Source organism: Balaenoptera borealis, assembly GCF_965194805.1.
Source record: "Balaenoptera borealis genome assembly, chromosome: 12".
Taxonomy (NCBI): domain Eukaryota; kingdom Metazoa; phylum Chordata; class Mammalia; order Artiodactyla; family Balaenopteridae; genus Balaenoptera; species Balaenoptera borealis.
The window spans coordinates 51,821,844-51,834,357 of NC_138869.1; the positions used below are offsets into that span (position 1 = coordinate 51,821,844).

The 12,514-nt window shown below is 42.7% G+C and overlaps 1 protein-coding gene and 1 pseudogene across 5 annotated transcripts in view; one reads left to right on the top strand and one right to left on the bottom strand.

Moving 5' to 3' along the window:
• Nucleotides 1-11,485, bottom strand: part of ZNF445 (zinc finger protein 445) — a 33,699-nt gene extending 22,214 nt beyond the window's left edge. The window contains exon 1 of one of the 4 annotated variants that reach the window (XM_082348394.1): nt 11,364-11,485. The gene's annotated coding sequence lies outside the window, so the exon portion shown is untranslated. Of the gene's footprint in view, nt 1-6,238; nt 6,345-11,363 lie in introns of those variants that run through there. The other 3 variants (XM_082348396.1, XM_082348393.1, XM_082348395.1) reach the window with 3 other exon arrangements.
• Nucleotides 6,637-11,357, top strand: LOC309608521 (transmembrane protein 14C pseudogene; annotated as a pseudogene). Its single transcript has one exon. The product of its transcript is annotated as a transmembrane protein 14C pseudogene (transcript).
• Nucleotides 11,486-12,514: the final 1,029 nt, after the last annotated feature.

The window sequence follows — 12,514 nt, forward strand, 5'->3', positions numbered from 1 at the left end:
GGGCCAGTGAGCTGAAACTGCCCAATTAAATTCAGGTATCCTAATGCCTCAGGGTTCCTTCCAGGTCCCAACTAGCTTCTGAGGACAGAAGAAAAGCTTCATTCATCAACTTGTTAAGATTATACCACAAATGGGAGCCCCCAGGCCTGTGGAGCAACCTGAGATGGAGCAGGCCTCTTCTCCCCCAGAGCTTCATCCCTCTGCCCAGTTTCATTCCCAAATGAAAATGGCTTTCAAAAGAACAGGGGAGGACTTCCCTGGTGGTGCACTGGTTAAGAACCCACCTGCCAATGCAGGGGACACGGGTTCGAGCCCTGGTCCAGGAAGATCCCACATGCCGCGGAGCAACTAGGCCTGTGTGCCACAACTACTGAGCCTCTGCTCTAGAGCCTGCAAGCCACAACTACTGAAGCCCATGTGCCACAACTACTGAAGCCCGTGTGCCTAGAGCCTAGAGCCCGTGCTCCACAACAAGAGAAGCCAGCGAGATGAGAGGCCCACGCACCGCAACGAAGAGTATCCTCCACTCACCACAACTAGAGAAAGCCTGCGTGAAGCAACGAAGACTCAACGCAGCCAAAAGTAAATAAATAAATAAATTTATTAAAAAAAAAAAAAAAAAAAAAGAACAGGGGAAATCCCAAGCAAGCAGATGGGCATTTTTCAGGGACATTTTCTTCTTTCTGTCATTTTGCTCTATCATCTCATATGCAATTTTTTTGCATTTTATATATTTAATAGTGATACACACACGATATATATATACAAGATACCTATATTTATCTATCTATATCTATATGTTATTTATTAAATGTGATAGTCTCAAGGGAATGCAAAAAGGAAATAACTTACTTTTCTCCACTGATGACCAAACAGACTTTCTGGGATATTCCTTGTCCCTGAATTAATCTTGATCTCAGATCTCTTGGCAGTTCCACCCATTTTTTAAGATAATAAAAAACCGGGACTTCCCTGACGGGCCAGTAGCTAAGACTCTGCACTCCCAACGCAAGGGACCCAAGTTCGATCCCTGGTCAGGGAACTAGATCCCGCATGCCGCAACTAAAGATCCTGCATTCTACAACTAAAAAGGTGAGGCAACAAAGATCCTGTGTGCTGCAACTAAGACCTGAGGCAGCCAAATAAATAAATATTTCTTTAAAAAGATAATTAAAAACCCAGGCTAACCTAATACCAAAACTTCAATCTCTCAACTAGTTCAAATCTTCTCCCTTACCCCTAGCTCAGGCTGGATTCTTGCTTCTGCAAAGCGGCAGTGAGGAAGATGAGAAGGGCGGGGGTGAGTAGTGATGTAGTACCACCTATTCTTTCACTGTTTTTCTATCTTGTTCTTGCTTGCCTTCCTCACTTTCTTGCTGCTTCTGATTCTTCCAGTGTCAGAGCAGGGAAAAGAAATGAGAGGCAACCAGGCAAAATCTGATGCTGTCTGGAGTTCTTTCTTGGCTCTTATATGCTGTCTGTTACGGCAGACATCCAACTGCTGCTAGCTCCTCTTGAGAATGCATTTGTAGATTCTTCTTTGGCACTTCTACCCCAGGCACCTTGGCGCAGTGGCCTTTTATAGTCCACCTTTTCCTAATTTGAGTGATGCACTTTTGGTTTATCCTTTTAAAATTTTCTCTTACCTCCTTTTCAAAGGATTTATATTTGGGGTCATTTCCTTCTGCCAGGTACCCTGAAAGGGGATTCTTTTAAGGCGGCTTCAGCCTACTTACATCTATGGTATCACCTGACTTATGGAAAACTTACCCTCTTGCCCCACATCTGTGGAAATGTACTTTACTCCCATCGCAATCTTCTCTTCTTATTCTGATGTCAGGGGAATTCTAGCAGCCTCTGATTTTATGGCGTATTTCCCAAACTCTTATAGGACTATATCATATTCTCAGAATTCTTTTGTAATAGAAGTGGATGTGGTGTTGGCTGGGCTGATGAGTTAGTTTCCTTAGGTCAACAAGCATCCAGTCAGAAAATAATAGGGCAGAATCTTCTTATGCAAGCCTCCTTTAATCTTCTCAAAGGACTTTATTACTGCCTTCCTCACTCCCTACTCTTGCACTTGGGTTGGCACGTGGGAAGACAGCATTCCCTCCTATATTAGGAAGAGGAAATGCTGGCTCACTCTCAGGCCAACCAACACTCTTCATATAAATAAATATTCACACATAGGCTCAAGTTGGGGGGTGACTAAGATTCACAGGCCCAATTTTGTTCACCTTTTAATAAGTCATGTGAAAATGTGTCTGGGGCCTCTCTCTAAAAATGGTTAGAATGTTTTGACACTTATCATTCATCATTTCTGTTTAGGGTTTCAGCCCACTCTGAGTACAGGACCAATCCTATTTAACATCTTCTTACACAAAAATTTGTACATGATAATATGAATATGGAATAAAGTAACAGCCAGATCCTTAATAGTGATTTTCAGGATAGAGAGGTGAGAGAAAAGAAAAAAAGAGAAAAGTGCATATACAGTAAGGACAGTATTTTAGAACAATCTCTAAATACACATTTGACTGTGTCATTATACAGATGTGGAGAGATGAAAAGAAAGGAACGGCAGCAGCAAAATGTTTATGTGGTTATCTCAGGATGGTGTGATTTCAGATGATTTATATTTGCTTCTTTATACTGTTCTTTATGATAGTATTTCAAATACATTTTTATATGATCTGGTAAAAACTACAGAGCTGCATTTGTAAAAAAAAAAATACAAGCTTTGGAAAGCTTAAAGAAAATGAAACAGATATCTTACTTTCAGAACTTTTCAGAGCCTGGTAATATATTAATTGGGAATCTCAAAGAGTATCTGCCAATAGAATGGGACTATAGTATTCCCCCTTTTTCAGTATGACACATCTTTAAGAAATGCTATGTCAACAGATGTGTCAAAGAAGGATTATTTTAAAATTATATCTAAGTCATTGGTGTTCTATGAATTTATGAATTTCTGTTTTCTTTCTTACATACCTTTTAGGTTACATACCTTTTAGGTAATATATTCAGAAATTTCAATGATGTGCCTATCGTTCCCTTTTTCCCCAATTACAGTGTAAACTTCATAAGATTAGGAATCTGAGCTGCCATATTTATTACAATAGGTCCCTATTACCTGACACACAATAGTTAATCAATAAATATTTGCTCACGCAAGAGGGAGGGGATATGGGGACACATGTATACATATAGCTGATTCACCCTGTTACACAGCAGAAAGGAACACAACATTGCAAAGCAATATGCAATGTAATTTTGATTTCCTTTTAAAATCCCCATTAAGTAATCTCTTGTTCTCATCTTTTTCCTGCCAGTGAGAGGGTACATAAGGTTTATTTTATACACTAATAATAAACAAACAAGTTTCTAAGACAATTGCCACTAAAGAAACATTGCTTCTAGTACACATTTAAAATGTTAAAATAATATTTATACAAATTTGCCAATTAAGAAATGAGCTCAACCTAGTGCCCAAAATTTGGTTTCTCAATACCATTCTACAATAAACGAAACCAGGAATCCTTGCAGAAATGGTTGATTCCAGGGCTGGGGGAGATGAAAATACAAGATGAGTAGCTTGGGGTGCCTGAAAATCAGAGAAAGACACAAAAAAGGAAGGGAGCATGTAAGGGGAAACAGGAGCCAACTTGAAAGAGTTCCCAATGGCCAAAGTTACAATAATTTAGTGACTGCCCTGGTGGCGCAGTGGATAAGACTCCGCGCTCCCAATGCAGGGGGCCGGGGTTCGATCCCTGGTCAGGGAACTAGATCCCATATGCATGCCACAACTAAGAGTTCGCATGCCACAACTAAGGAGCTGGCGAGTTGCAACTAAGGAGCCCGCCTGCCACAACTAAGGAGCCTGCGAGCCACAACTAAGACCCCACACAACCAAAAAAAAAAAAAAAAGAGTAGTATCACCAGTAAGAAGACATATTTATATCATCCTCAATCTAAGCAGGAGAACATCTGACAAAACCAAATCGAGAGGGTCACTCTAAAATTACAAATACAAAATATTTCAAAAGTGTCAAAATCATGAAAAACAAGTAAAACTGAGGAACTGTCACAGACTGAAGGAGAACTAGAAGACGTGACAACTAAATGGAATGAGGGATTGTAGACTGGATCCTGGAACAGAAAAAGAACATTAGCGAGACAGTGATGAACTCTGGATAAATCAGCAGTTTAATTAATAGTATTGGACCCCTGCAAATTTCTTAAGTTTGATGACTGTACTGTGGTTATGCAAGATATTACCTTTAGGTAAACCAGGTAAAGATATAAGGGAACTCTGTAAAGTTCTGACAACCTGTGTGTCTGCAATTATTCAAAATAAAAAGGTTTTTAAATTGAAGATGTTTGAGTTCTTACTGTTTTTCTTAATTTATCTCTATCTTGGATATTAAGGATTAACTTGGCAATCAAGGATACTGAATACTGTCAATTGTTATCTACAATTTGAATTCACTCTTCCATTAATTTAACGAATATTTACTAAGCATCTATATTATGTTCTAGGCACTAAGGTCTCTGCAGTGAATAACGCAGACAAAATGCACTGCCTTGAACAGCTTATGGGAAGACAGGCAATGAGACAGAGATAGTGACAGGTGCTATGTGGTAAAATAAAGCAAGAAAGGAAGATAAGAGGTCTAAGATAAGGGAAGGAAAAATATAAGCTCAAAAATTCAATCTTGTGGAGCACATGATGACACCTGAGGGACCTCTTTCAGACTGTTTCTGATATTAAAAATACTGAAGATTGCAAAGTAATATGAGTCATATTTTACTACACTTTCTGTATTTTTACTCTTGAGCATGACATCATAGAATGCTCATGCATTAATACTTCCTGGATACCGGGAGCCACAGAAAACTTAACAGTAGCAAAGTTACTATCTTTTATGCTTTTATCAGTTTTCCTTCCTTATAAGTACACATAGGGGTTTTTGACCAAAAATTGTCGGCCCTTCCTCAACATTAAGAGCAACATGTAAGCGCAGCCGCATTCATCAGCCCCTGAAAACACACACATTTTCAGCCCCTGAAAATACACATGCGTATAACAGACGGAAAGTTCCCTGAAATCAAATTACAGCTAAAACTGCTCTCTGACACTTCCTTGCAAAATAACCCACCTAATATTAATAAGTTTTCAGTTCTGAAATGCAAACAGTTTGAAACAGAATGGTGTTGTTTCCTGGCCACACTTTTAACTTAAGAAGGTGAACATTCTCTGATTTCTTAGGCCAATGTAAGTGAGAAGACAGCAGAGTGGTTTTAGGTTACAGCTTTACCTTGTGTTTAAAAACTGTATTTTATATAGTACTCTTTCATTCTGAAAACAAACAATCAACCTAATACACATCACTTGTTGAGCATTTACAGCTTCATGTAATGTGTACTATGGAAAATAAACTGCAAACAAAATGTTTTTTTTAATTATACTTGCAAAAATATGTCTCAGTGGTGTCATACTGCTGGCCCCAATTTTAACCAATATATGAACAAATGCATTCCACAAGTTGAAGACGATACAATTTTCAAAAAGCAATAATATGAATGTACATGCCACTGAATTATACACTTTAAAGTGGCTTAAATGATCAATTTTTATGTATCGTGTGGTAAATGTTATGTACATTTTATCACAATACTACTAAAAAGAGCTTTTTAAAAGCAACAGTATACAAATAAGGAATCATGTTGTACATCTAAAACCACTATGTTGTTCTATGTGGATTACACCTCAATTTTTTTAATTAAAAATAAAATATATAGATTATATATCTTTTAAAACGAGTAAAATAATCCCACTTCTTAAAAAAATATATTTGTACATGTATAAGAGTTTGCATAATCGTGCACAAATTTTAAAAGGTCAGGAAGCCTCCGAACGAAAACAACGGATTGCGGGTACTTTCACTTTTCTAACGCTCACCCGCGTCATCTAATTACATGTAATGAATACGCTTTGTTTGCATAATTGGGAGAAGTGATAAAACACAGAAACCATTACTCCAAATTCGCGCCCCGGGCAGCGAAGCGCAGGCAGATACGCCCTCACCGCGGCGGCTTGGGCTCCCAGGCCAGACCCCAGCCCGGGCGCAGCCTCCAGGCCGAGCCTCACCCGCCGCCCGCCGGGAACCCCGCGCCCCCACGACAACCCCCGCCGCCCCGCTCCCCCCCCCCCCACGCCGCCCCCCGCCCCGCTCACCGACTCCCAAGGCCGCGAGCCCCTAGGTCCCCTGACCACACAGCCCAGGCCGCGCCAGCAGCCCCGCGCCCGGCTCTCCGCTGACCCCGTATCGCGCAAGCGCGTCACCGCCCCGGGCCTCTCGGCCTCTCTAGGAAGCTGGGAGGGCTAAAGTCTCGGCTTCTCCCGGGACCAAGTGCCCTGCTGGAGGACCTCTGAGCCCAGCCCAGGAGGTGGTCCCCACACCCCCCACCTAACCCACTGGGCGCCTGCCTTCTCTTGGTACCCCAGAGCTCCATCCGTCTTATCCTGTTTTCCTACACCCCTCCCCATGTGTGTTCAGGGCATCCCTCCAGGGCTCCCTCCCTCCAGGGAAGAACGGGATCAAAGCCAGGGGTCAAATCAGGGACCAGCAAGATCTAGATGACCAGGCTGGCCAGGAGGAGCTGTAAAGGGGGCCACTCATTACCCTCTGGGGCCCCGTTCAAGGAGAGGAACCAAATCCTAAGGAAGGTTCCGTTCAGGACAGTCCCTTCCCCCATCACCACCACAACCAGGGATACTTGCTCATTCCCAGTCCACAGGCACACAAAATTTTCCCTGACCACAGCTTTCAAATGTTTTCTCCCGTTAACAAAATTCAACTGAGCAAATTTTAAAGCTCTCTTGGCTTTAATTAGCAATTCATTGTGGTGCTCCAAGGACAAGGGACAAGATAAACTCAAAGGGCCAACATCGAGGGACAGGGAGTTACCGGATCACTCGGTCACGTAGCAACCATTACAATATCCCTGATCCCTCCCAAGTAGCATGCCCTGTCCCTTTCCCAACCCATATAAGGAAAGGTATTTGCCCCGTTCTTCTCCTGCTCTGCACACTGGAAGTATGCATACCCTGCCCAAACAGCAGGTGACTCGTAACTTCCTTTGTTCCCTGGATATAAAAACAGACCAGTAACCCTTGCTCCGGGTCGGCTCTCCCTGATTATCAGGAAGCCGGCCTGCTCTTCTGGCAGCAACCCTTCCCTTTAATAAATTCTATCTTCTTTACATTCTGCCTTGTATCTGGAAATTCTTTTCCAACCTGCGTTCAGACCATGACATTCCTGAATCAGACTGCATCCAATTTAGCAGGTAGAGAGGAGCTCTGAGGAGTATACAAAGCAAGAGCTTTTATAGGCAGAAGGGAATAAAAATGAAGGACCATTGGGACAATTTTTTATAGTTAACCTAGGATATGGGGGTAGGTGCATTCGTAAGTTAAGATTTATGAAAGGGTAACTAGTCTCATGGGTGCTGGGAATACGTCAGGGAAGGTTTTCATCATTGTTTGGGGACTAACAGGGCATAGAGGCTACCTGGACCTAATGATTATTAAACGATATTTATTAACTAAAAAGCCCTTTATGACAGAGAAGTGATTCACTACACGGTACAGTACAGAAATGATTCACTGCACAGTACAGTCCTGGGTAGGGTCAGTGAAAAACAGTAGAAATTGTAAGGGCCCAAGATGGCATCAGTTATGCTAACAGCCACACACCGGGTCTGGTACAGGGAACGGTTAGCCCCTGGGTGATTTGGTCTAACGTGAGGCCTTGTGTGGCCTCGGATTTTAATGGATATTGAGATAATTTGGGAAGAGGTTTAGTTATGTCTATCTGAATATTTATAGGTTCTGCACTTTGTATTTTCCCAATGTCAGTATTAGAGGTAGCCTGCAGATATCAGGGTAACTTGATTAAATTAGGGATTTTTGGCTGGAATTCTTCCTCTTCTATACCAAGGACAGATTGTAGGGCACCTAAAAAGATATCCTTTCAGGGAATTCCCTGGCGGTCCAGTGGTTAGGACTCCGTGTTTCCATTGCCGGGGGCCTGGGTTCGACCCCTGGTCAGATAACTAAGATCCCGCAAGCTGCGCGGCCAAAAAAAAAAAAAAAAAAAAAGATATCCTTTCAAAGTGCTCAGCTAACAAATGGGACCTAATTAAACTTATAGGCTTTTGCACAGAAAAGGAAAACATAAGCAAAAGGAAAAGACAACCTATGGACTGGGAGAAAGTATTTGCAAATGATGTGACCAATAGGGCTTAATTTCCAAAATATACAAACAACTCAAAATTTGGTCAGACCTGTGACTTCCCATTCTATTTTCTGCCTTTTAATCAATCTACTTATCTCAGGAGAAAATACATTTACCAATAAGGCAGTTAGAGCAGGTTGGGCAGCGTCATCTATTGTATGGAAATCAGAATGCCTTAGGAAGGGAGCTTTCAGATGGGCTTTAAAGTCTGCCCTAAATTCATCTTTCTTTTGTTTGCAGGTGTGAATAATAGAGCAACCACTGCAGGTGGGGAAAACCTTGAGAAGAGCTTTTGAAAGATCCACTGCTATTTTGTGAGCTTTTTCTGGTCCATAAGGGGACCATGTTGGAGATCCAGGATCTTGAGTATCATTCTCAGAGTTACACCATTCTGCCTCCTGCATCCATTCTGGGACTTTCCTACATGTGCACAAGCTGATGAAGATCTGACGGCCCAGATGAGGACTCTAACTTCTTCAAAATACTTTTGGGGATGCTCCCTGTGTTTAGGAAAAATTCTTTAACTGTGGCCCTTAGTCTGTGACAAAGGACTGAAAGATACCCAGAGGAGATCATTAAAAGTTAAGGGCTTCCCTGGTGGCGCAGGGGTTAAGAATCCGCCTGCCAATGCAGGGGACATGGGTTCGAGCCCTGGTCCGGGAAGATCCCACATGCCGCGGAGCAACTAAGCCTGTGCACCGTAACTACTGAGCCTGAGCTCCAGACCCCCGAGAGCCACAACTACTGAGCCTGAGTGCCACAACTACTGAAGCCCGTGCACGTAAAGCCTGTCTTCCGCGACAAGAGAAGCCACCGCAACAAGAAGCCCGCGCATCGCAACGAAGAGTAGCCCCCGCTCAGCGCAACAAGAGGAAGCCCGTGAGCAGCAACGAAGACCCAACGCAGCCAAAAAATAAATTAATTAATTAAAAAAAAAAAAAGTTAAAAGTTTACTTTGGCGACTCTCCACCCCAAGGCATGTGCGCCCTTGTCGGCCAGTGCAGACCTTCGGGAAGGAGGTGCAGGCCTGGTGTAATCTGTCTGGACAGAGTGAAAGAGAACAATGCAGAAGGACTCCAGCCCACTAGTGCCTTTATATTGTATTGGTTTTGGCTACGCAGCACTGGTTGCTTCGCGTGGGATAAGTGGCATCACTGGCTATGCAAAAGCAGGCAGTGTCCCGTCTCTGGCTGCCGGGCTCCTCTTCGGTGGTTTAGCGGGCCTGGGTGCCTATCAGGGGTCTCAGGATCCAAGGAACATTTAGGTTTTCTTTGTTACATCTGGAACCTTGGCTGGCATTATGGGAATGAGATTCTACCACTCTGGAAAATTTATGCCTGCAGGCTTAATTGCGGGTGCCAGTTTGCTGATGGTCGCCAAACTTGGAATTAGTGTGTTGGGTAAACCCCATCAGTGGTAGTCATGGCCCAGATTGGACTCATGAAGAATTTTTAAACTTCCACTATTTTTAGTGTATTAAGATAAATGAGTACAGCATTTTCACATATTCTGACATTTTATTTAAAACAACACTGAACAAAAACAAACAACAACAACACTGAACTTTGCAGAGAAAAAAGTCAGTCATTATCATTACAACCCTAAAGAGGTGGGTAAAGTATAACACAAGAGCTTCTTCCTGTAGTACCCTCATACAGTTTGATTCTTGTGTGTTGGTGTTATCTGTTCTTTCTGTATCTACAGGTAATATCTCCAGGGATAAAATGTTAAGTATCACCACTGGGGCCCCTGAAACCCCGTGTCCTGCTCAGAGGAACAGTGTGAAAAAGATCTCTTAATGAGATTTAGGATATCTGTTCTTTTGCTTATCTTAGAGCACAGACCTACTTTGAAATTATGTTAAATGAAATCAATGAAAATAAAGTTTACTATAAACAAAAAATAAAAATAAAATAAAAGGTAACTAATAGACTCTTCAGAGTGGAAAGGCGATTCAGATAGAGGATTAGTAGACTGGGAGTACTCAGGTAAAGGAAGATAGATGCGAGTGGTAGGAGTCACATCAGTCTTACAGCCTTTGGTTTTGGGTAACTCTTGTGTCTTTAACTTTTCATTAGTGCTTTTATTAAAAAATATTTTTGGCCCTGCGGTATGTGGGATCTTAGTTCCCTGACCACGGATCGAACCCATGTCCTCTGCATTGGCAGCTCAGAGTCTTAACCACTGGGCCACCAAGGAAGTCCCTTCATTAGCCTTTTGCAATGAATCTTTCAATGAAGCTATTTTGGAACCTTGAAGCCTTTTGGAGGCTTCTGCATATCAGTTAAAATAATAGGTATTCCATTCTGTTGATTTGATTTGGGAACACTTGATTACAATTGTACTTTTTGAATGAATGGCCTTGTCTAACTGGAATGTTCCCCATAATGGTCATTGTAAATCTAGGTTGTCTTTAGTAAGATTTTGACATTTTTGTATGTATCTATAGCTTCCAGGACCATAGTTCTTAGACGTAAAATAAGCAGGTGTGCCAGAAGATAGAACACTCAGTCCTTTGGAACTTGAGGACCTTATTTCTTCAGTGAAGCCTTTGGTCTCTTAGAACCAAATTCATCCCTAACAGGAATGTGCCACTGGGTTGGAGATTCTGTGATGTTTTATGTTTTACAGGGCATCTCATTGCACAAAAATTTTCTTGAGGTTGGCAGGTGACCTAGTACTGATCTAACCCATTCCCTAACCAATTTATCCTAGAATGGGGGTCTTAGATTAGATGGTGAGCTCAAACAGCTTTTAGGTGCTCAACCTGAACCCATCTTTTGCAACTTTGCCTTCCAAGATTCCCATTAACAATAGGTCGATCATTCTTTTACCTTATGTGTATATCAGCAGAAACCAATAATAACTGAGAAGGAAATAGACCTGTGGATGTCAGCAGTAACCAAAGAAATGGTATTGTGGACTGACCAGGAGCTAGGGACTGGTGCTCCGTTAGAGCCTCCTGTCAGTCCAGACTGCCCTGTTAACCCCGGACTGGAAAACCAATGAGAGCAGCAAGCTCAGATGCAAAGGGAGCAGAGCTCAGATCCGAGAGAAACTTACCCACGGCCTTCAGAAGCAGCGAGAAAGAAAACAAAAGGGTTCAGCAGGTGCCAATGCCTGTGTTTCCCATTGTCCTTGAGGATGTTAGTAGACTCCCTTGGATCCCATTGTCATCACCAAAACTGTTAAAGAACAAAAGTCAATGAAGTAAATTAATTTTATTGGCCTTGGGACTTCCCTGGTGGCGCAGTGGTTAAGAATCTGCCTGCCAGTGCAGGAGACACGGGTTCAATCCCTGGTCTGGGAAGATCCCACGTGCTGTGGAGCAACTGAGCCCGTGCACCACAACTACTGAGCCTGCCTTCTAGAGCCTGCGAGCCACAACTACTGAGCCTGTGCGCCACAACTACCAAAGCCCGCGCACCTAGAGCCCGTGCTCTGCAACAAGAGAAGCCACTGCAATGAGAAGCCTGTGCACCGCAACGAAGAGTAGCCTCCACTCGCCGCAACTAGAGAAAGCTCGAGCGCAGCAACGAAGACCCAACACAGCCAAAAAAATATTTTAAAAATTAGAAAAATAAATAAAAATCTTATTGGCTTTAATTCAGCAACTCATGAATCAGACAGCACACAATTTAGGAGATAGACATGAGCTCCAAAGAGCTATGCAATGCAAGAGATTTCATAGGCAGAAGGGAGCAGGAAAAAGGAAGTTATACTAGACAAAAAGGATATTGGTCGTTGCAAGGTTACTCTCCTTTACAAGGGAATGGCAGGGCTCTATCAGGCAGATTACCTATCTAGTGATGATCAGGAAATTCCTGAGGGATTGGGACTGGTTTAAAATTCCATTTCTGGCAGAGCCAAAACTTTAAATTAAGTTTGATTTTGGTCACGTGGGGCTTAGCATGAGCTACTCCATTTTGGGCCTGTTGTCTCATCTTTAAAACTCCTATAGGTGAGTTCTAACAGGGCTCACCTAGTGGGTGAACAATGGTGCTATCTGCCAGTATGTAGAATTCTGGAGGGGTAAGTTTGCGGGTAGAGAGGCTGCTTGAAGAAGGGCTGAAGTCACATCAGGAGACTGCCCAGTCCCTGTAGGAGCAAATGTCTTCTATCGACAGCATCAGAGAACCTGGAGGGTGTGGAGCCAATGCCATAAAGACCACCTGCTGCCATTGGAGGACACGTGCAAGCTGCTGTGTCAAGGG